A 21,368-nucleotide genomic window follows, 5' to 3' on the forward strand; every position below is an offset into this window, starting at 1 on the left:
GACACACATCTGCTGTGCTGTATTCAGCGACAACTTTGGGTCGCATAGCAGTGTGCGTTTTTCACTGCACAGAGTTGCCAAAGCCTCAGTGACAACTTAACGCCTGTTCTTGTAAGCGTTAAGTGCACTGTGCAAAAGGCTATGTTACTGTGCGTGACACACATCTGCTGTGCTGTATTCGGCGACAACTTTGAGTCGCATAGCAGTGTGCGTTTTTCACCGCACAGAGTTGCCAAAGCCTCAGTGACAACTTAACTCCTGTTCTTGTAAGCGTTAAGTGCACTTTGCAAAAAACTTTGCTACTGTGCGTGACACACATCTGCTGTGCTGTATTCAGCGACAACTTTGGGTCGCATAGCAGTGTGCGTTTTTCACTGCACAGAGTTGCCAAAGCCTCAGTGACAACTTAACGCCTGTTCTTGTAAGCGTTAAGTGCACTGTGCAAAAGGCTATGTTACTGTGCGTGACACACATCTGCTGTGCTGTATTCAGCGACAACTTTGAGTCGCATAGCAGTGTGCATTTTTCATCGCACAGAGTTGCCAAAGCCTCAGTGACAACTTAAAGCCTGTTCTTGTAAGTGTTAAGTGCACTGTGCAAAAGGCTTTGCTACTGTGCGTGACACACATCTGCTGTGCTGTATTCAGTGACAACTTTGGGTCCCATAGCAGTGTGCGTTTTTCACCGCGCAGAGTTGCCAAAGCCTCAGTGACTATTATGTCAGGTAGACCAAGGAAAGGCATACGTGGCCCTGCTGCGGAAAGGGGCACAGCTTCTAGGGTGTCTAGAGGCAGGGGTGGACGTGGTGGTCAGTCCTCAGCCAGGCCACCATTGTGATTGTTCTCCTGCAGTGGCCAAGCTATACGTCCACAGTACGTACAGGAGGTGGTGGACTATATTACCAAACCCTCACCATCCTCATCATCTGCAACTACAGTGACCCAGGCAGAGAAAAGTGGTCAGTCTTCTGCAGTTGGCAGAACAAATAAAGATGAGTCCATGTCCACCTCACGTCCTCCCTTAGACCCAACTTCAGACATGGCAGAGGAGTCAGCTGAGCTGTTTGACCACAGTGTCGGCCATCTACTCCAGCCTGATGCTCAGTCCTTTATGGAGTCTGATGTTGGGTCTGAGGTTGAGGAGGAGGCAGAGCAAGCAAGAGGGGAGAGCAGACGGCCCACTCCATCTAAGGCTGCACCTGTTGTCTCCCGGGTCACACCTGATGCTCAGTCCTTTATGAAGTCAGATGTTGGGTCTGAGGTTGAGGAGGAGGCAGAGCAAGCAAGAGGGGAGAGCAGACGGCCCACTCCATCTAAGGCTGCACCTGTTGTCTCCCGGGCCACTATACAAACCTCTTCTTGCTGGGCCTTTTTTGATACATCTCATGCAGATCGAACAGTTGCGATCTGCAGGATTTGTCATAAGGGAATAAAACGTGGCAAAAATGTCAACCACTTGGGTACAAGCTGCCTAACCAGGCATTTGACAACCCACCACTTGGCCCATTGGCATGAGCATTTGATGAACCCACAAAAGGGCCAAAGATCGGTCAGTCGGCCTCCTAGTCCTCCTCGCGCTCCTCCTCGTGCTCCACCTGCACATCAGTCTGTCCCTTCTATAGTCACTCCTCACCTGTTGGCAGCCTCCACTGGCAGGGATGATGATATAACAGGCAGTGTCGCATCTACCTCCAGCACACCACCAGCTGTAACATCTAGACGCCAAATTTCGATTCCACACATGCTGGAACTAAAAAAAAAAGTATACTCCCCGCCACCCACATGCCCAGCGTCTAAACAGTAGTTTGGCAAAACTACTGGCTCTGCAACTCTTACCATTTAACCTGGTAGAGTCTGCTCCCTTCCGCGACTTTGCAAAATGTGCAGTTCCACAGTGGCAGGTGCCAAGTCGGCATTAATTTGCCCGTAAGGCCCTGCCATCCCTATTCCAACATGTGGAAGGAAATGTAGTGTCGTCCTTGGCCAAGTCAGTCAGCCGTAAGATACACCTAACAGCTGACACTTGGTCAAGCAAACATGGGCAGGGACGGTACATTTCTGTCACTGCTCATTGGGTGACACTGCTTGCCAGCGGAAGGGACTGTAGCCAGAGCTTGGTGCTGCAGCCAGTATTGCCCCCACGTCTGCAAACAGCTGGTGGTGTCGCTGATCCGGGTAGATCGATCACTTCTACCCCCTCCTGCTCCTCCTCCTCATCTTCCTCCACGCCCTCCTCTGCAGCATGGTCCTTTGAATATGATGAGGTGTTCAAAGGGCTATTCTATGTCTCAGGCCAAAAGGTGTCACGCAGTGCTGTATCTTGTGTGTCTAGGGGACAGGCAGCACACTGCCCCTGAGATTCTTGGGGCTCTGCAGGCACAGGCCCAGAGGTGGTTGACACCACGCCAGCTGCAGCCAGGAATGGTGGTTACCGATAATGGGTCAAACCTCCTGGCCACCCTTTGGCAGGGAAAATTGACCCATGTGCCATGCCTGGCGCATGTCCTGAATCTCGTGGTACAGCGGTTTTTGAAACTGTACCTGGGAATGCAGGATGTGCTAAGGGTGGCAAGAAGGGTGTGCAGTCACTTCAGGCGGTCGTACAGGGCCACTGCTTGTTTGGCCGAAGTGTAGCACAAGTTTCCCCTGCCGGTACACTGCCTCGTCTGTGACATGCCCACCCGCTGGAACTCCACCTTAGCTATGCTGCAGCGCCTGTACACGCAGCAGAGGGCCCTCAATGAATATCTCTGCGAGTACGGCACCAGCACTGGCTCAGCGCGCCTGGGCTTCTTTTCGCCACGGCAGTGGCTTTTGATTGAGGATGCATGCGCTGTCCTCTCGCCATTTGAGGAGGCCACAAGGATGGTCAGCTGGGACAGCGCATGCATTGGTGACACCCTACCGGTACTGTTTTTGTTGGAGCACACTCTGCGTGGCATCATGGACAGGGCACTGGAGGCAGAGCAGCAGGAGGAAGAGGAGGACTTCCTTACCTCTCAAGGCCCCCTTTATCCTGAGAATCCTGACCCCATTATGCCTAGCTCCCAGAGGCCCAAGCAGGATCCAGAGGTGGAAGAGGAGGAGGAGGAGGACGATTCTTCGGGAACTTTTGCAGGCTTTGAGGAGGAGGAGGAGGAGGAAGACATGCGGCAATCTGCAAGGCCTAGTTTGACTCCCTTGGGACACTTTGGAGTATTGCGTGGCTGGGAGGAGGAGGAGCACGTTCAAGATCATGTCATTTTGAGTGACCGCGAGGAGCCAGCTTCTGAGGCCTTTGCTAATTTGCGACGCATGGCAAACATCATGCTTCAGAGCCTGCGAAAGGACCCCAGAATCAAAGCCATTAAAGAGACAGACCACTATTGGTTGGCCACCCTACTTGACTACCGGTACAAGTCAAAATTCTCTGAGCTTTTCCCATCTACCCAGAGAGTCCACAGGATCAAATTCCTTGAGGACAGTTTTAAGAGGATTCTGGTGAACAAGATCCCCGACTCCCGTAGGGTGCAAGGGCGGGGACAACCTACCATGGACTCTACTGCGGGTCACGAGAGGAGAGTTTGAGAAGGCGTGCGGTTGACGGATGCCTTTCAGTCTTTTTTTAGTCCTCACAGCCCAGGCCTCTCAGCTGCCACATCGCATCGACAGCGTCTGCATCACATGGTGGACGATTACGTCAGGGCACAAAGTGACACAGAGGGCTTTTCATGTGAGGAATCCGATCCACTGGCATACTGGGTCTTAAGATTAGACCACTTGCCAGAATTTGCCCAGTATGCCATGGAGTTGTTGGCCTGCCCTGCTTCCAGTGTCCTATCGGAACGGGCATTCAGCGCAGCAGGAGGATTCGTCACAGACCATCGAACGAGACTCTCCACCGACTCAGTCAACCGTTTGACATTCATTAAAAAGAATCAGTCATGGATATCAAGCTTTGATGCGCCTGATGCAGACCTTGTTGACTAGTCTATGTGGCTGCTGAGCCTCAGTTTAAGCCTGGACCAGGGTGCCACCCTCCAACCCTCCTCTCGTTCTGTTTAGGTTCACAGAACCTCATTTTAGTTATACCAAAAATACCATGTTTGCGCACCTGTTCCACAGGTGCACACCTTCATAATTTTTTGGCCTTCTGCAACACCAGCTCTTTGGGCTTACGGTGGGGAGGCTACGCTAAACAGAAAATACCATGTTTGCGCACCTGTTCCACAGGTGCACACCTTCATAATTTTTTGGCCTTCTGCAACACCAGCTCTTTGGGCTTACAGTGGGGAGGCGACGCTAAACAAAAAATACCATGTTTGCGCACCTGTTCCACAGGTGCACACATTCATAATTTTTTGGCCTTCTGCAACACCAGCTCTTTGGGATTATGGTGGGGAGGCTACGCTGAACAAAAAAGACCATGTTTGCGCACCTGTTCCACAGGTGCACACCTTCATAATTTTTTGGCCTTCTGCAACACCAGCTCTTTGGGCTTACGGTGGGGAGGCTCCGCCAAACAAAAAGTACCATGTTTGCGCACCTGTTCCACAGGTACACACCTTCATAGCTTTTTGGCCTCCTTCAACACCAGCTCTTTGGGCTTACGGTGGGGAGGCTCCACCAACACCAAAAATACCATGTTTGCGCACCTGTTCCACAGGTGTACACCTTCATAATTTTTACACCTTCCTCAACACCAGCTCTTTGGGCTTACGGTGGGGAGCTTCCGCCAACACCAAAAATACCATGTTTGTGCACCTGTTTCAGAGATGCATATCATTTAAATTTTTTTCCTTACAAAGGCAATTATTGCCTTCATGACCAGCACTTTCATAGGAACTACAATGGGGGGGGGGGGGGGGGCAAATTGGGACTTTAAAGGTGCAAATAATGGAGAAAAATCTGAATTCTCAAAAATTTAACATTTTATTACACAAAGAAAAAAGGACAAGACAGGACATTTGATAAAATGTTAAAAGCAAAGGAATGCACTCAAAAATATCAACTCTACATGTTTCGCCATCTTCATAATAGCTTCTTCAGGAGTTTTGCCAGATATTTCTTGAACATTTCTAAATTACAGAAAAAAAGAAGAACATAAACAATAGAACAAAGGAATAACTACTAGGGCAGAAACCAAAAGATCCTAAATTTGATGCCCTCATACACTTCATAATTTTAGCACTGATATCAAAAAAGTACCTTTATAAAGACCTGACCCCTTTCTTTTGCCGGAGGTGAACACAACGTAGGCGCCGGAGACCAGATGAATGAGGAGGGAGAAACTGAGACATCTAGCCCCTTAAAGTTGACCCATAGAGAGGGTGATAGCCAAGCCAAGGGTAATACGTATTGAGAATGAGAAACTGCAATATAGGAATATATTAGAAACCATATGGATTTTGTGACTTATAAATATCACATTCTTGAATGGGAATATATTTACCTATTCTGAGATAGCAATAAAATATACTTCAAAGGTATTCCAATATCAAAAGCGGGGAGGGAGAACCAAGATTATCCCATATAAATCCCCAGGAAGAAATATCCCTTTAAGCAAGACAAAAAAATATATATATGGTGTGTAAGTACACCTAGAATTGTAAAAAAAAAAATATATATATATATATATATATATATATATATATATATATATATGCTGATGGTAAAAGGTAAAATGACCAAGAATATTTACCCTTATGAGGCAACATTGCACACATAGAGTTCAATCCACACTGATATATAATCGGACGCCAAATTGCGACAGACTTTCCCAATGGTATGCTCCAAAACAATGCTGCACAAGGGAGAGAAAGGGGCATAAAGCACGAAGTAATTTAGTCAGCATAAATAAGCCCAAAAGGAATCAGTGGAATGGTGAAAAGGAGAAATGTTTAATTACCGCAGAAATCTTCAACCGCATGTGTCGTTCCCCGGTGGTCTAGTGTAATACTGACCATGTTGCGCCGGCATTTATACACCCTCTCCACTCCCGCGGCGTCTGACGTCACCGTAGGAGTGAGAGCAAGGTGTACCCGGCAATCCAATTGAAGCCAAGCAGGAAGTGCGTCATACAGACGCGACCGCATCACATGATGCGGCCCGGAACCGGAAGTCGAGGATGACTACATCCGGTCCGGTCGCCATGTAAGCAGAGGAGGTAGATTGAGAAGGAAAAATAGTCCGAAATAGGTTCAACACTCGGATCAACCCAAATGGCCCTACTTGAGCTATGATACTTACCTGAGAGAATCTTGAAATATATAAAGATATAAAGACAATTTTATAGGACACAGTCACATACAAAAATCTGCCTCAATTGCTCTCTAATGTCTATAGTAAAAAATATGCATTCAGCTGCTGAACAAAAAGAAGTAAAGAGAAAAGAAATAAAATATAATATAAGGCTCCAAAAAGGAAATCAGCCGGGAATCAAAGGCGGTGCTGCTACTAACCAGGCTGGACCGATTTACCTGGAAAAATAAGGTAGGGCACCGCGGGTGCCCATATGGGCAACAAAAGCAGAGGCAAGATGGAGGCCCAGTTCAAATTGCCTCTCAATCTGATGGAAAAAGGTCACCCGATCTGTTTGACGCCCCCAGTCATGCCCACCTACCGGCAAGGATCAGGAATTTGTTGAAAGCAGTTTGATAAAGAGAGAGAAATTCCTTGTTCTTTTGGGAGTAGAGAACTACATCTGAAAAACATAATACAATCAATTCATATCAACACTGTATAAATTAGAAATGCATAAAGCATAAGAAAAGGGGATACTGTGTCAAAGCACAGGATCCTGACCTGTTAGTTTTCAACCCGAATAATGGATTTTAACTAACAATAAATTCTTTTGACATTGCCTAGCCAAGAAAGGGCTTGAAACTAATGGATTCATTTATACCAGGATATTGAATAGCTGATAAATTAAATATCCATTTTGTTTCACATTGCAATAAATTTCTGTCTACACTTCCACCTCGTTCATTCAGTGGAACATGTTCCAAAGCAAAAAATGTCATCATTTTATCATCAAAGCCATGATATAGACCCATATGTCGACTAATGGGACTTTCGAACTTCTTGTTTTTGACAAGTTTCACGTGATCTCGAATTCTATTAAAAAAAGGTCTTTTTGTTTTGCCTATATAGAAGGCTTTACAGCTACAGTACATTATATATACAACTCCAACAGTTTGGCAATTTGCATAAAAATTGGGTTTATATAATTTCCCATTTGGAAGAATGATTTCACTCAAATTAGGCAAATATCTGCAGAAGTTGCATCTTCTGCAAGAATATGTGCCCGTTAATTTCCTTTTACATTTGCTTGAAGGAGTGTAATGACTATGGACCAGCTGGTCCCTTAATGATCGAGACCTTTTAAATGTTATTTGAGGACGGTCACCAATATATTTGGATACCTTTTCATCAGCCTCTAAGAGGTACCAAAATTTCTTTAAAATTAATCGTACCTGGTCATGTTGGCCAGAGTAACGAGTAATTAGCCGTACCTCATCAGTGTTAGTAGTTTTTTTCTTTTTGCCAAAAATCAAATCAGTTCTGTTCCATTTTTTAGCTCTGTGATAGGATCTTTTAAGACATGCCCTGCTATATCCCCTACATAGTAGTCGTCTCTGTAATTTTTTTGCCTCTCTCTCAAAGTCTTCTAATTGAGTACAATTACGCCTAATTCTTAAATATTGGCTATATGGTATACTCGATACCAATGGTTGGGGGTGGGAGCTATCTGCCCTTAGGATAGTATTCCCTGCGGTGGTTTTACGAAAGAGGGTGGAGCCCAATGTTCCATCTTCACCTACATAGATTGTGATATCCAAAAAATCCAAGGATTTCTGGCTATATGTATATGTAAATTTAAGATTGAAATCATTGATTTTCAAAGTTTCAAGAAACTTCGATAACATGGTTAAGGAGCCTGTCCAAATCATAAAAATGTCATCAATAAATCTTCTCCATAGGAGTACACAGGAGAGAAGAGACTCAAGATCCTCCCTGGAGAAGAGATCACGTTCCCATCCCCCCAGGTGCAGGTTGGCATAGGAGGGGGCACACTTGGTCCCCATAGCCACACCCTGCACCTGGAGGTAATGGGAACCATTGAATAGAAAGACATTGTTTGACAAAATAAATCTAAGAAGTGAGATGATGAAAACATTGTATTCTGATGAAAAACCTCCTCTCTCAGATAGGAAGCCCTCGACAACTCTAACCCCACAATGATGCGGGATAGAGTTGTACAAGGCCTCCACATCAATACCCACCAGCCATGCATCTTTAGGAACTTGAATGCCATCTATGGCTTTAATCAAGTCACTTGTATCTCTAATATATGAGGGTAAAGCCAATACGTGGGGACGTAAATAGTCATCCACTAATTGGCTAGCTCGCTCTGTTAGGCAACCATTACCAGAGACTATTGGCCTACCTGGAGGCTTTTTGAGGTTCTTGTGGACCTTAGGTAGAGCATACATAGTGGGCGTTTTTGGATCTTTTATATTTAAAAACTCCCATGTTTTCTTATTTATGAGGGCTCAAGAACCTCAAAAAGTCTCCAGGTAGGCCAATAGTCTCTGGTAATGGTTGCCTAACAGAGCGAGCTAGCCAATTAGTGGATGACTATTAGAGATACAAGTGACTTGATTAAAGCCATAGATGGCATTCAAGTTCCTAAAGATGCATGGCTGGTGGGTATTGATGTGGAGGCCTTGTACAACTCTATCCCGCATCATTGTGGGGTTAGAGTTGTAGAGGGCTTCCTATCTGAGAGAGGAGGTTCTTCATCAGAATACAATGTTTTCATCATCTCACTTCTTAGATTTATTTTGTCAAACAATGTCTTTCTATTCAATGGTTCCCATTACCTCCAGGTGCAGGGTGTGGTTCTCTACTCAAAAAAGAACAAGGAATTTCTCTCTCTTTATCAAACTGCTTTCAACAAATTCCTGATCCTTGCCGGTAGGTGGGCATGACTGTGGGCGTCAAACAGATCGGGTGACCTTTTTCCATCAGATTGAGAGGCAATTTGAACTGGGCCTCCATCTGGCCTCTGCTTTTGTTGCCCATATGGGCACCCGCGGTGCCCTACCTTATTTTTCCAGGTAAATCGGTCCAGCCTGGTTAGTAGCAGCACCGCCTTTGATTCCCGGCTGATTTCCTTTTTGGAGCCTTATATTATATTTTATTCCTTTTCTCTTTACTTCCTTTTGTTCAGCAGCTGAATGCATATTTTTTACTATAGACATTAGAGAGCAATTGAGGCAGATTTTTGTATGTGACTGTGTCCTATAAAATCGTCTTTATATCTTTATATATTTCAAGATTCTCTCAGGTAAGTATCATCGCTCAAGTAGGGCCATTTGGGTTGATCCGAGTGTTGAACCTATTTCGGACTATTTTTCCTTCTCAATCTACCTCCTCTGCTTACATGGCGACCGGACCGGATGTAGTCATCCTCGACTTCCGGTTCCGGGCCGCATCATGTGATGCGGTCGCGTCTGTATGACGCACTTCCTGCTTGGCTTCAATTGGATCGCCGGGTACACCTTGCTCTCACTCCTACGGTGACGTCAGACGCCGCGGGAGTGGAGAGGGTGTATAAATGCCGGCACAACATGGTCAGTATTACACTAGACCACCGGGGAACGACACATGCGGTTGAAGATTTCTGCGGTAATAAAACATTTCTCCTTTTCACCATTCCACTGATTCCTTTTGGGCTTATTTATGCTGACTAAATTACTTTGTGCTTTATGCCCCTTTCTCTCCCTTGTGCAGCATTGTTTTGGAGCATACCATTGGGAAAGTCTGTCGCAATTTGGCGTCCGATTATATATCAGTGTGGATTGAACTCTATGTGTGCAATATTGCCTCATAAGGGTAAATATTCTTGGTCATTTTACCTTTTACCATCAGCATATATATATATATATATATATATATATTATTTTACAATTCTAGGTGTACTTACACACCATATATATATTTTTTTGTCTTGCTTAAAGGGATATTTCTTCTTGGGGATTTATATGGGATAATCTCTAATATTTTATTGCTATCTCAGAATAGGTAAATATATTCCCATTCAAGAATGTTATATTTATAAGTCACAAAATCCATATGGTTTCTAATATATTCCTATATTGCAGTTTCTCATTCTCAATACGTATTACCCTTGGCTTGGCTATCACCCTCTCTATGGGTCAACTTTAAGGGGCTAGATGTCTCAGTTCCTCCCTCCTCATTCATCTGGTCTCCGGCGCCTACGTTGTGTTCACCTCCGGCAAAAGAAAGGGGTCAGGTCTTTATAAAGGTACTTTTTTGATATCAGTGCTAAAATTATGAAGTGTATGAGGGCATCAAATTTAGGATCTTTTGGTTTCTGCCCTAGTAGTTATTCCTTTGTTCTATTGTTTATGTTCTTCTTTTTTTCTGTAATTTAGAAATGTTCACTCTCAAGAAATATCTGGCAAAACTCCTGAAGAAGCTATTATGAAGATGGCGAAACATGTAGAGTTGATATTTTTGAGTGCATTCCTTTGCTTTTAACATTTTATCAAATATCCTGTCTTGTCCTTTTTTCTTTGTGTAATAAAATGTTCAATTTTTGAGAATTCAGATTTTTCTCCATTATTTGCACCTTTAAAGTCCCAATTTGCCCCCCCATTGTAGTTACTATTTATCATAGGGATGTGGTGCTTTTTATCCTATCTCTAGCAATGTTTTCAAAAAGCACTTTCATAGGGTTATGGTGTCAAGTCATCGTCGGCACCACCAAAGGCCCAATTTTTAAGCATCCTTTTCTTCTATTCAAAGTCAAGAGACAACACTATTCATCCAAAACATCTCTGATCTTGTTCACTGTGCACTACATTGTGGCCCCTACCCCTACCCCTAACCCTCAATGTATCCGTGCATATATGTCTGTTTCTTGTGAGAATTCAAGTTAAAGTTCACCAAACACCATTTTACATGAAATAAAGGGCATCTACATACATCTTTTGACTTTTGACTTTTCTTTTGACTTCTTGAAAACATTTGTTAATAATAGCCCCATTGTGAAAATACACCCGTTAATTATATCCACATTTAAAGAGACAGCACCTTTTTAAAAAAAAAACTCTAATCTTGTTCCCAGTGCACTGCATTATGTCCCCATCATACACATTGGCTGTGCAGTTGATTAGGAGCAAAAGAAAGGCGCGGTTAAGCAAAAAAGTCATTTTTGAAGGTTTGGCATATAATTCTGGTTCTGGCCATGCTACAGAGCTGAAACTTCACAGGTACACTTTTAGACCTCCTCCCCCCCCCCCCCCCCAGATACTAAATCCAAAGAGATCTCACTTTTTTTTTCCAATAATTTTTTCAATAATTGTCTCTCTATCAACAACGTCAAATTTTAAGAACTTTTTTATGTGTGATTAATAGTCCCTGGGGCATGACCCAGAACCCTAGGCACTTTTTAGGGGCATTTATTGTGTTTTAGGGCTTCAAAATTGTGTTTTTTTATTCCAGAAGTTAGGGTCCCATTGATTTCAATGGGGTTCTGGAATCCGAACCAAACGTTCGGGAAATTCGGGTGTTCTGGTCGAACCGAACTTTTCAAAAGTTCGATCATCCCTAGTGTAAATAAAGATCTGAACTAACTCTTTAGCCACTTTGTGTATCTTGGCACAGGGTAAGAGAGTGTTGTGGCAAGTGGTGGAAACTGCAGGTGTTAGTAGGGGGCCCTAGGTCAATTTCTGCATCAAGTACAACATGCTGAATGCATGCCAAATGGGCCAGCAAAAAAAAGTTATAGCCAATGAGATCCATGGTTGGCCTACCTAAAAATATAAAAAAAAGTTTATAAACGTTGTTTCTACCCAATGTAAGGATATGCCCCTTGACTAATTTCAGCTTGTCACCTTAATAATTAATTTAAATTGCTGTCTTGATATATTTTTGCTAACGTGTTATAGAAAAAGGGAACGAACATATATCGCAGAGAAAGAAATCTGGCCAGATGCCCAGAACACTTTGGTAGGAAAAGGAGGAAGTAAAGCTTGTGAGGAAAGAGGAACTTGCTTGGTGGAATATTTCTATAACAAACAAGAAACTGCTTTATTAGGCAAACCTTTACTTATGCTCATTAATATTTAGAGTATGCTTTAGGAAGTGTTTTTGATTGGATAAGGAATGTTTGGGGTACATAGAACACACCCCATATACTGTATGTGAGTCTGTCCATCTATGGTGGTAAGCAACGGATGGACAGGTTCCTATTGGTTTAACATTGCTCAGTCATATCCTGTTTTATATACTTTATTTATTAAATCACTGGTCTCACTAAATAAAGACATTTTTGTTTTGTCTTAAATTCATCTTGCATAGATCTGCTCATTTAGAGAGTGCAGGAAAAGAGAGATCAGATAACCAGATAACCGCCTATATGGATATAGCTGTAGTATTGAAAACAGGAGAAGCATGTCCTGGGTTCTGTAAAGCTCAGCATACACTACACAATTTGAGTGTACATTCTCCTTTAGATCTGCTATCAATTATGTAGTGCAAGGGCCTGCCTGATTGGATACAGAGTGGTGTGTCCTCCCATTATATTGATTTGGTAAATCTAAAGGAGATTGTACATAGCTTGTACAATGAGATTGTATAGTGTATGGCCACCTTTAGCCACCTAAAATTAATTAGTTGATAACTACTTCTAATCCTGGTTTGCTTTGCAACAACATTTTCAAAATACAAATCCACTTCAGTAACATTTAGAAAGTTAGGGGTAGCTCTTAATTGTGCCCAGGGAAATCTACGTAGCTTTGTGGAGTAGAGTTGTGCTGCCAGCCACAAGTGGGTGTAACAACACAAATTTAATTTGAAAAAATGGCGAATGGATATGTATGTAGGCGAAAGCACATTTGCCATCAGCGTGTTGTAATTTAGCTCTTGCTGGTGGCACTTATGCGTTCGACAAAACACATATGCATTTGCCATTCTAGGGAGGTGGTAGCATGGGTGGGATTTGAACTCATAACCTAAGTGCTGCTAGCTAAGACTACTAACGATTAAACCACTGTGCTGAGAATATAAAGAAGTACCATGATTACAGAATGAACATACTGTATATAAATAGAACTCAACATTTTCATAAAATACCAATTAGACATAAAAAAGGTTTGACATATATAGAATAGAGATATAACTCTTACATCAATGATAATAATATAAATATCAGCAAAAAAAAGCAAAACAAGTCACGTCTACTAAATTGTAACAATTTAGCAATGATCTTGCATTTGTCTTTATGGGGAATAGAGATTCTTGTGATCTATGTTCATTCCTTTGTTCATCCGCAGTTGATCCAGAGGAAGGCAAAGAAAACTACAGCAAAGCATGATCCAATTTGCTACAGCAGGAGAAAAAAATTCCATCCTGATCCGCCCAGAGGCAGTTGGATATTCCCTGGATCAAATTTACATATAAATATTAGTACCCATTTATATTATGTACACCTAGGAAAGAATCCAGGCCTTTTTTAAAGCAATCTAGGGAGCTAGCCAGAACCACCTCTGGAGGGAGTCGATTCCACATTTTCAAAGCTCTTACGGTGAAGAAACCTTTCCGAATTTGAAGACTAAATATATTTTCCTCCAGAGGTAAAGAGTGCCCCCTTGTCCTTTGTGATGTTCTTAAATTGAATACCTTAACACCAAGTTCACTATATGGACCCCTTATGTATTTATACATGTTGATCAAATCCCCCCCTTAATCTCTTCTCAAGAGAGAATAAATTCAGTTCAGTTCCTCTAATCTTTCCTCATAGCTGAGCTCTTCCATGCCTCTTATCAGTTTGGTTGCCTTCTCTGCACAGTCTCCAGTTCCCCAATGTCCTTTTTGAGAACTGGTGCCCAAAACTGAACCGCATATTCCAGATGAGGTCTTCCTAATGATTTTTACAGGGGCAAAGTGATATCTCTCTCTCTCTGGAATCCATGCCTCTTTTAATACAAGAAAGGACTTTGCTTGCTTTGGAAACTGCAGCTTGGCATTGCATGCATAGGCTACCAGAGCGCACAGATCCTTCTCCACTATGGATTCCATTCCCCCTAGCATTTATGATGCATGCATATTTTTAGCCTCCAAGTGCATTACTTTACATTTATCAACATTAAACATTATTTGCCACATACTGTATATACTGCAGAGAATGCATATAGAACTTCTATCTATCTGTCTCAAATATGTTAAAAAAAAGATAGATAGATAGATAGATAGATAGATAGATAGATAGATAGATAGATAGATAGATAGATAGATAGATAGATAGATAGATAGATAGATAGATAGATAGATAGATAGATAGATAGATAGATAGATAGATAGATAGATAGATAGATAGATAGATAGAAACATAGAAACATAGAATGTGTCGGCAGATAAGAACCATTTGGCCCATCTAGTCTGCCCAATATATCTGAATCCTATGAATAGTCCCTGGCCCTATCTTATATGAAGGATAGCCTTATGCCTATCCCATGCATGCTTAAACTCCTTCACTGTATTTGCAGCTACCACTTCTGCAGGAAGGTTATTCCATGCATCCACTACTCTCTCAGTAAAGTAATACTTCCTCATATTACTTTTAAACCTTTGCCCCTCTAATTTAAAACTGTGTCCTCTTGTGGTAGTTTTTCTTCTTTTAAATATGCTCTCCTCCTTTACCGAGTTGATTCCCTTTATGTATTTAAATGTTTCTATCATATCCCCTCTGTCTCTTCTTTCTTCCAAGCTATACATGTTAAGGTCCTTTATCCTTTCCTGGTAAGTTTTTTCCTGCAATCCATGTACTAGTTTAGTAGCTCTTCTCTGAACTCTCTCTAGAGTATCTATATCCTTCTGGAGATATGGCCTCCAGTACTGCGCACAATACTCCAAGTGAGGTCTCACCAGTGTTCTGTACAGCGGCATAAGCACTTCTCTCTTTCTACTGCTTATACCTCTCCCTATACATCCAAGCATTCTGCTGGCATTTCGTGCTGCTCTATTACATTGTCTTCCCACCTTTAAGTCTTCTGAAATAATTACTCCTAAATCCCTTTCCTCAGATACTGAGGTCAGGACTGTGTCAAATATTCTATATTCTGCCCTTGGGTTTTTACGCCCCAGGTGCATTATCTTGCACTTATCCACATTAAATTTCAGTTGCCAGAGTTCTGACCATTCTTCTAGTTTTCCTAAATCCTTTTCCATTTGGCGTTTCCCTCCAGGAACATCAACCCTGTTACATATCTTTGTGTCATCAGCAAAAAGACAAACCTTACCATCGAGGCCTTTTGCAATATCACTTATGAAGATATTAAACAAAATTGGTCCCAGTACAGATCCCTGAGGTACCCCACTGGTAACATGACCTTGTTCTGAATGTTCTCCATTGACTACAACCCTCTGTTGTCTGTCACTCAGCCACTGCCTAATCCACTCAACAATATGGGAGTCCATGCTCAATGACTGCAGTTTATTGATAAGTCTTCTATGTGGGACAGTGTCAAAAGCCTTACTAAAATCTAGATATGCAATGTCTACTGCACCTCCACCGTCTATTATTTTAGTCACCCAGTCAAAAAAATCTATAAGATTTGTTTGACATGATCTCCCTGAAGTAAACCCATGTTGTTTTTCATCTTGCAATCCATGGGATTTAAGATGTTCCACAATCCTATCCTTTAATAGGGTTTCCATTAATTTGCCTACTATTGATGTCAGACTCACTGGTCTATAGTTGCTCGATTCCTCCCTACTACCTTTCTTGTGAATGGGCACGACATTTGCCAATTTCCAATCTTCCGGGACGACTCCTGTTACTAATGATTGGTTAAATAGATCTGTTAATGGTTTTGCCAGCTCACCACTAAGCTCTTTTAATAATCTTGGGTGTATCCCATCAGGACCCTGTGACTTATTTGTCTTCACTTTAGACAGCAATCTTAGAACGTCTTCCTCTGTAAAGACACATGCATCAAATGATTCATTAGTCATCCTTTCAAGTGGAGGTCCTTCTCCTTCTTTTTCTTCTGTAAAAACTGAACAGAAGTATTCATTAAGGCAGTCAGCTAGCCCTTTATTCTCTTCTACATACCTTCCGTCCTTTGTTTTTAATTTAGTTATTCCTTGTTTTAATTTCCTTTTTTCATTTATATATCTGAAGAATGTCTTATCCCCCTTTTTCATAGACTGAGCTAGTTTTTCCTCTGCCTGCGCTTTAGAAGTTCTTATAACTTGCTTGGCCTCTTTCTGCCTAATCTTGTAGATTTCCTTATCTTCATTGCTCTGGGTTTTTTTATAATTACAAAATGCTAGCTTTTTATTTTTAATGATTTGGGCCACTTCTGCTGAGTACCACAGTGGTCTCTTCCTTTTTTTGCTTTTACTGACAAGTCTAATGCAATTTTCTGTTGCCTTCAATAATGCACCTTTTAAGTAGTCCCATTTCTCCTGGACTCCATGTAATCCGTTCCAGTCTGATAAGGACTCATTTATGACTAATTTCATTTTTGAAAAGTCTGTTTTTCTAAAATCTAAAACTTTTGTTTTTGTGTGGTGTGACTCTTTCACAGTTCTTATATTAAACCACACTGACTGGTGATCACTAGATCCCAAGGTTTCGCCTACAATGACATCATATACCGAATCCCCATTTGTGAATACCAGATCCAAAATGGCCTCCCTCCGGGTTGGCTCCTCAACCACTTGTTGCAGAGACAACCCCAGTAGGGAATTTAGAATATCTGTACTCCTGGTAGAACTTGCTATTTTGGTTTTCCAGTTTATATCTGGAAGATTGAAATCTCCCATAATGATAACTTCTCCTTTCATTGTCATTTTAGCTATTTCTTCAACTAGTAGATCATCTAGTTCTTTAACTTGACCAGGTGGTCTATATATCACACCTACACGAGTTACTGCATGATTAGCAAACTGCAACGTAACCCAAACTGACTCTATGTTGGCCTCACCAACTTGTATTAGGTTAGATTTAATGCTATCTTTCACATACAGATAGATAGATAGATAGATAGATAGATAGATAGATAGATAGATAGATAGATAGATAGATAGATAGATAGATAGATAGATAGATAGATAGATAGATAGATAGATAGATAGATAGATAGATAGATAGATAGATAGATAGATAGATAGATAGATAGATAGATAGATAGACTGTTATGGACTGGGTAATGTGTTAGGAGTCAAAGGATGGCACATCATTTGATGGAAAAGAAAATTATCAATCTACAGAGGACTAAATTCAAAGGCTCCCCGAAAATCAAAGTGAAAAATTATGCAGCGGACTAGTACATTTTGCTGAAATTCCAATGCAGCAACTCAAAAGGGTAGTTTGTATGGCCCCCATGTGCTTGTATGCATGCCTGACAACATCGGGTCATGCTCTTAATGAGGCAACGGATGGTGTCCTGGGGTATTTCCTCCCAGATTTGGACCAGAGCTCCTGAATAGGGATGATCAAACTTGTCAAAAGTTTTGGTTCGACCAGAACACCCGAACTTCCCAAAAGTTCGGCCCGGATTTCAGAACCCCATTGAAATCAATGGGACCCGAACTTTGGTAAGGGTCCCATTGGTGTCAAAAAACACAATTTTGAAGCCCTAAAACCCAATAAATGCCCCTAAAAAAGTGCCTAGGGTTCTGGGTCATGCCCCAGGGACTATTAATCACACAAAAGAAAAGTTCTTAAAAATTGTCATTTTGGATAGAGAGCCAATTATTGAAAAAATTATTGGGAAAAAAATGAGATTTCTTTAGATTTAGTGTCTGGGGTGTCTAAAAGGTGTACCTGTGAAGTTTCAGCTCTGTAGCATGTCCAGAACCAGAAAAAAAAGATAGTTTGTTTTAGAACACTTATAGAACAGGGATATGGCTCTGCTATTTTCACACCTTGCCGGTTTTGTAGCAAGCGTTTTTTTGGGCATTTTTGGGGGTTATTGGAGGCAGGCATAACATCAAAACTTTTGTGTAGGGGTATATATACATACACACTTATATGTATATAAACACATACACATATATAGGTGTGAAAGTAGCAGAACACTATACTTGCGCTAATGAAATAATTAACACCAACATGTCTCCGCTCCTATCACACCTATATATGTGTATGTGTAAAATACATAAATGTGTGTGTGTATATATACCCCTATACAGAATTTCAGATGTTTTGCCTGCCTCCAAAGACCCACAAAAAATGCCCAAAAAAAACGCCTGCAATAACACACCTGGGCGTTTTTTTTTTTTGGCGCAGGTGTTTTTTTGGGCATTTTTTGTGGGTCTTTGGAGGCAGGCAAAACATCTGAACTTCTGTATATGGGTATATATACACACACATGTATGTATATATACACCTACACACATATAGGTGTGAAAATAGCAGAACACTATGCTTGCGCTATAAAAAGTGGTTGAAAAAAAGGGGAAATTCCAAACACTTCGCCCAGCGCTTAATGTTGTAAGGGATGTGACATACAGCTAGATATTAAAATCATGCATAAATTACATAAAATTTCCTGATAGCAGCTACTGTAATGTTAAAACAGTCCATAAAGCAATGTAGTAAATACTAAAATTGAAAGATGTTCAGCATTGATTACACTCAGCAGTGCTCAATATGTATTACCATATTTTGAATCAACAAGTCCTCATAAAGAATAAAAACTATATTGTAAAAAATGCAGTCCTCATAAAAGAGTAAAATCCACACTCAATATAGTCTTTTGTTAGAAAAACCACATAAAATAGCCATAAAATTTTGGTACTCCCAGTGCTCAGTATTCAGTGTTCTGATCCGGCGTGCACCTTCACCACACCAAAAAGTGATCCCCTTAGGAATGGACACTCACCAGAGTTACCATGATCATACGCTTATAAGCATAGGTTGCTTGCACCCTTTGGGAGTCTGGACCACCTCTGCTGACACCTGGACGACCACTGTGCTTAGATATCCCTCAGAGATCAAACGGTACCAAAAAAATGGAATGGGAGGCACAATAGTGTAATACTGTCTTGCAGTTTTTTATTTAACACAATACACCAAAGCAAACCCCCCAAATCCAATATGCTTACATCAGATCAAAATTTCCAAGCATAAAATGATAATCAAGACGCTATGGCCAGCTCACCCCTGCTGAATGGTTCTCTTTCAGCCTAGTCAGATGGCGAGATCCGGATTCCAGCCAGGACGTCTATGATCATCAAGGAGACAGCGTGCCTGCGTCCTGACGCGTTTTGTCCCGTGGGACTTCAACAGAGGACTCAGGCACACTGTACTGTACTCCTTTATATCTCAAACAGAATTAGGACTCTTCCCGCCATATTTCTATAGCCCCTCCCCTTGGGAGGGGTCTTGTGGTGCACTAACCATCATTAATGGATCTACTTCCGGTGTCATGAACCCGGATATTAAATGGCACTTGTGGTATTAATAGCAATTGTTATAATAAAAAGGGGCAAACTCTTCTACGTTTATTCTCCTAGAATAGTATTTAGATAATATCTGTTTGTTCTATGTCCATAGTAAGAGCCTGTGATCACGTGGTATCTCTTGCTAGAACTACTTCTGGTATGATGATACCGGATGTAGCTAGCAGCGATCCGTGGAGTTTGTTGGCATTCGTCACAAATCAACAAGCGGCATCACGTGATGTCCATAGTCCGAACTACTTCCGATATACTGCGCCGGATGTAGTAGACATCAATCCATTAAGTTAATTGTCATCCACCGTAGGACGTCTAGCGGCGTCACTTCCGCTTCCACTAGACGTGCACTTCCGGAATGCTCATTCCGGATGTTGATAGAAGCTGATTGTGAGGGGAATGTCAGCATGATCTGTACCATGGATATAGACTGAAAAACGGAGCTGTCTGAGTGTATTCTTACTCTGGTCCACCCCCAATTAAAATTACCAAACCGGATAAGAGTCCCAATTGAGTTTTGCACTTGTTCTATGATAATATAATAAATGAGATGGAAATGAGACTCATAACCAACTTGTGAGATAAACATAAATTGCTATGTCAGTCAATACTGCTAAGCAAGAAATTAAAATATATGAAAGAATATTATTGCATAATCATCTTAAATAAAATTTCTCAGATGACATACAAATATGTATCTCTCAGCATTAAACACATGTACTATGAAAGAGGAAAAAAATTGTATATCAGAAAATAAATAATCCATAAATACATAAAATTGCACATAGATGTACTAAAAAGACCTCATCGTATAAAATTTACACATAAAATACAGAAGATATAAAACCACTTAAAACCCTGCCATAAAACTCAGACTAAAATAGCAGATAAAGGCCATGATAAAGGCTCATAGAAACTGTAAAAGCAACGCTCCAAGGAGACCCCCTTAATAATTGCTTAAAAAACAGTTTAAATCTAAATCTATATTTAGCCCATTGGGTGTCAAGGCATTGGTCCAGTATGTACACTCGGTCTCCTTTTTAGATAGTTCTCTGACCCTGTTTGCCCCTCGCCAGGAGTGGGGCATTTTCTCTATTCCCCAAAACTTTAAACCTGACGGGTCTCTCCTGTGTTTCTCCCTAAAATGTAGGGGAACACTGTGTTCTCTAAAGCCTGTAGTTATTTTGTAGATATGTTCCGCAATGCGTACCCCTAACTTTCTTTTTGTGCGGCCGATATATATCATACCGCACGGACACTCCATACCATATACAATGTGTGTAGACATACACATTATCACTTCTTTAATTTCAAAGGATCTACCATTTGCATTTGATGTAAACGTGGTTAGTCCTCTGTAATGGGTGTTAACTTGACGACATGCTTTGCAGTGTCTACATGCATAGAACCCAGGAGTACTCCAGAACATTTTTGGTGCCTTAGGTAGATCCAGAACTTTTTTGACAATTCTGTCTCCAATACTCGGCGCTTTTCGATAAATAAATATAGGGTTTATGGGTAAAACAGGTCCTAAAACTTTATCCATTTTTAAAATATCCCAATGTTCTTTAAAAATCCTTTCAAATTCCCAATATTGCACGTTGTAATCTGTAATGAAACCCCATTGGTGCCTCTCATTAATTACTTTTTCTTTTGTAGCTAGGCATTCCTTATGGGGAATCTCATAAACTTCCTGAATCGTTTGGTCAATCTGGTCTGCTTTGTATACTTTTTCTACAAATTTATCCTTAATTATTGTTGATTGAGTTAAAAAATCGTTATCATGTGTGCAATTTCTGCGGATTCTCAGCATCTGACCTTTCGGTATATTCCTCAGCCATGTCGGGTGGGGTCCGCTTTATATGGGTAAATAACCGTTACGGTCTGTGG

Source organism: Pelophylax lessonae, assembly GCF_965119305.1.
Source record: "Pelophylax lessonae genome assembly, chromosome: 6".
Lineage (NCBI taxonomy): Eukaryota > Metazoa > Chordata > Amphibia > Anura > Ranidae > Pelophylax > Pelophylax lessonae.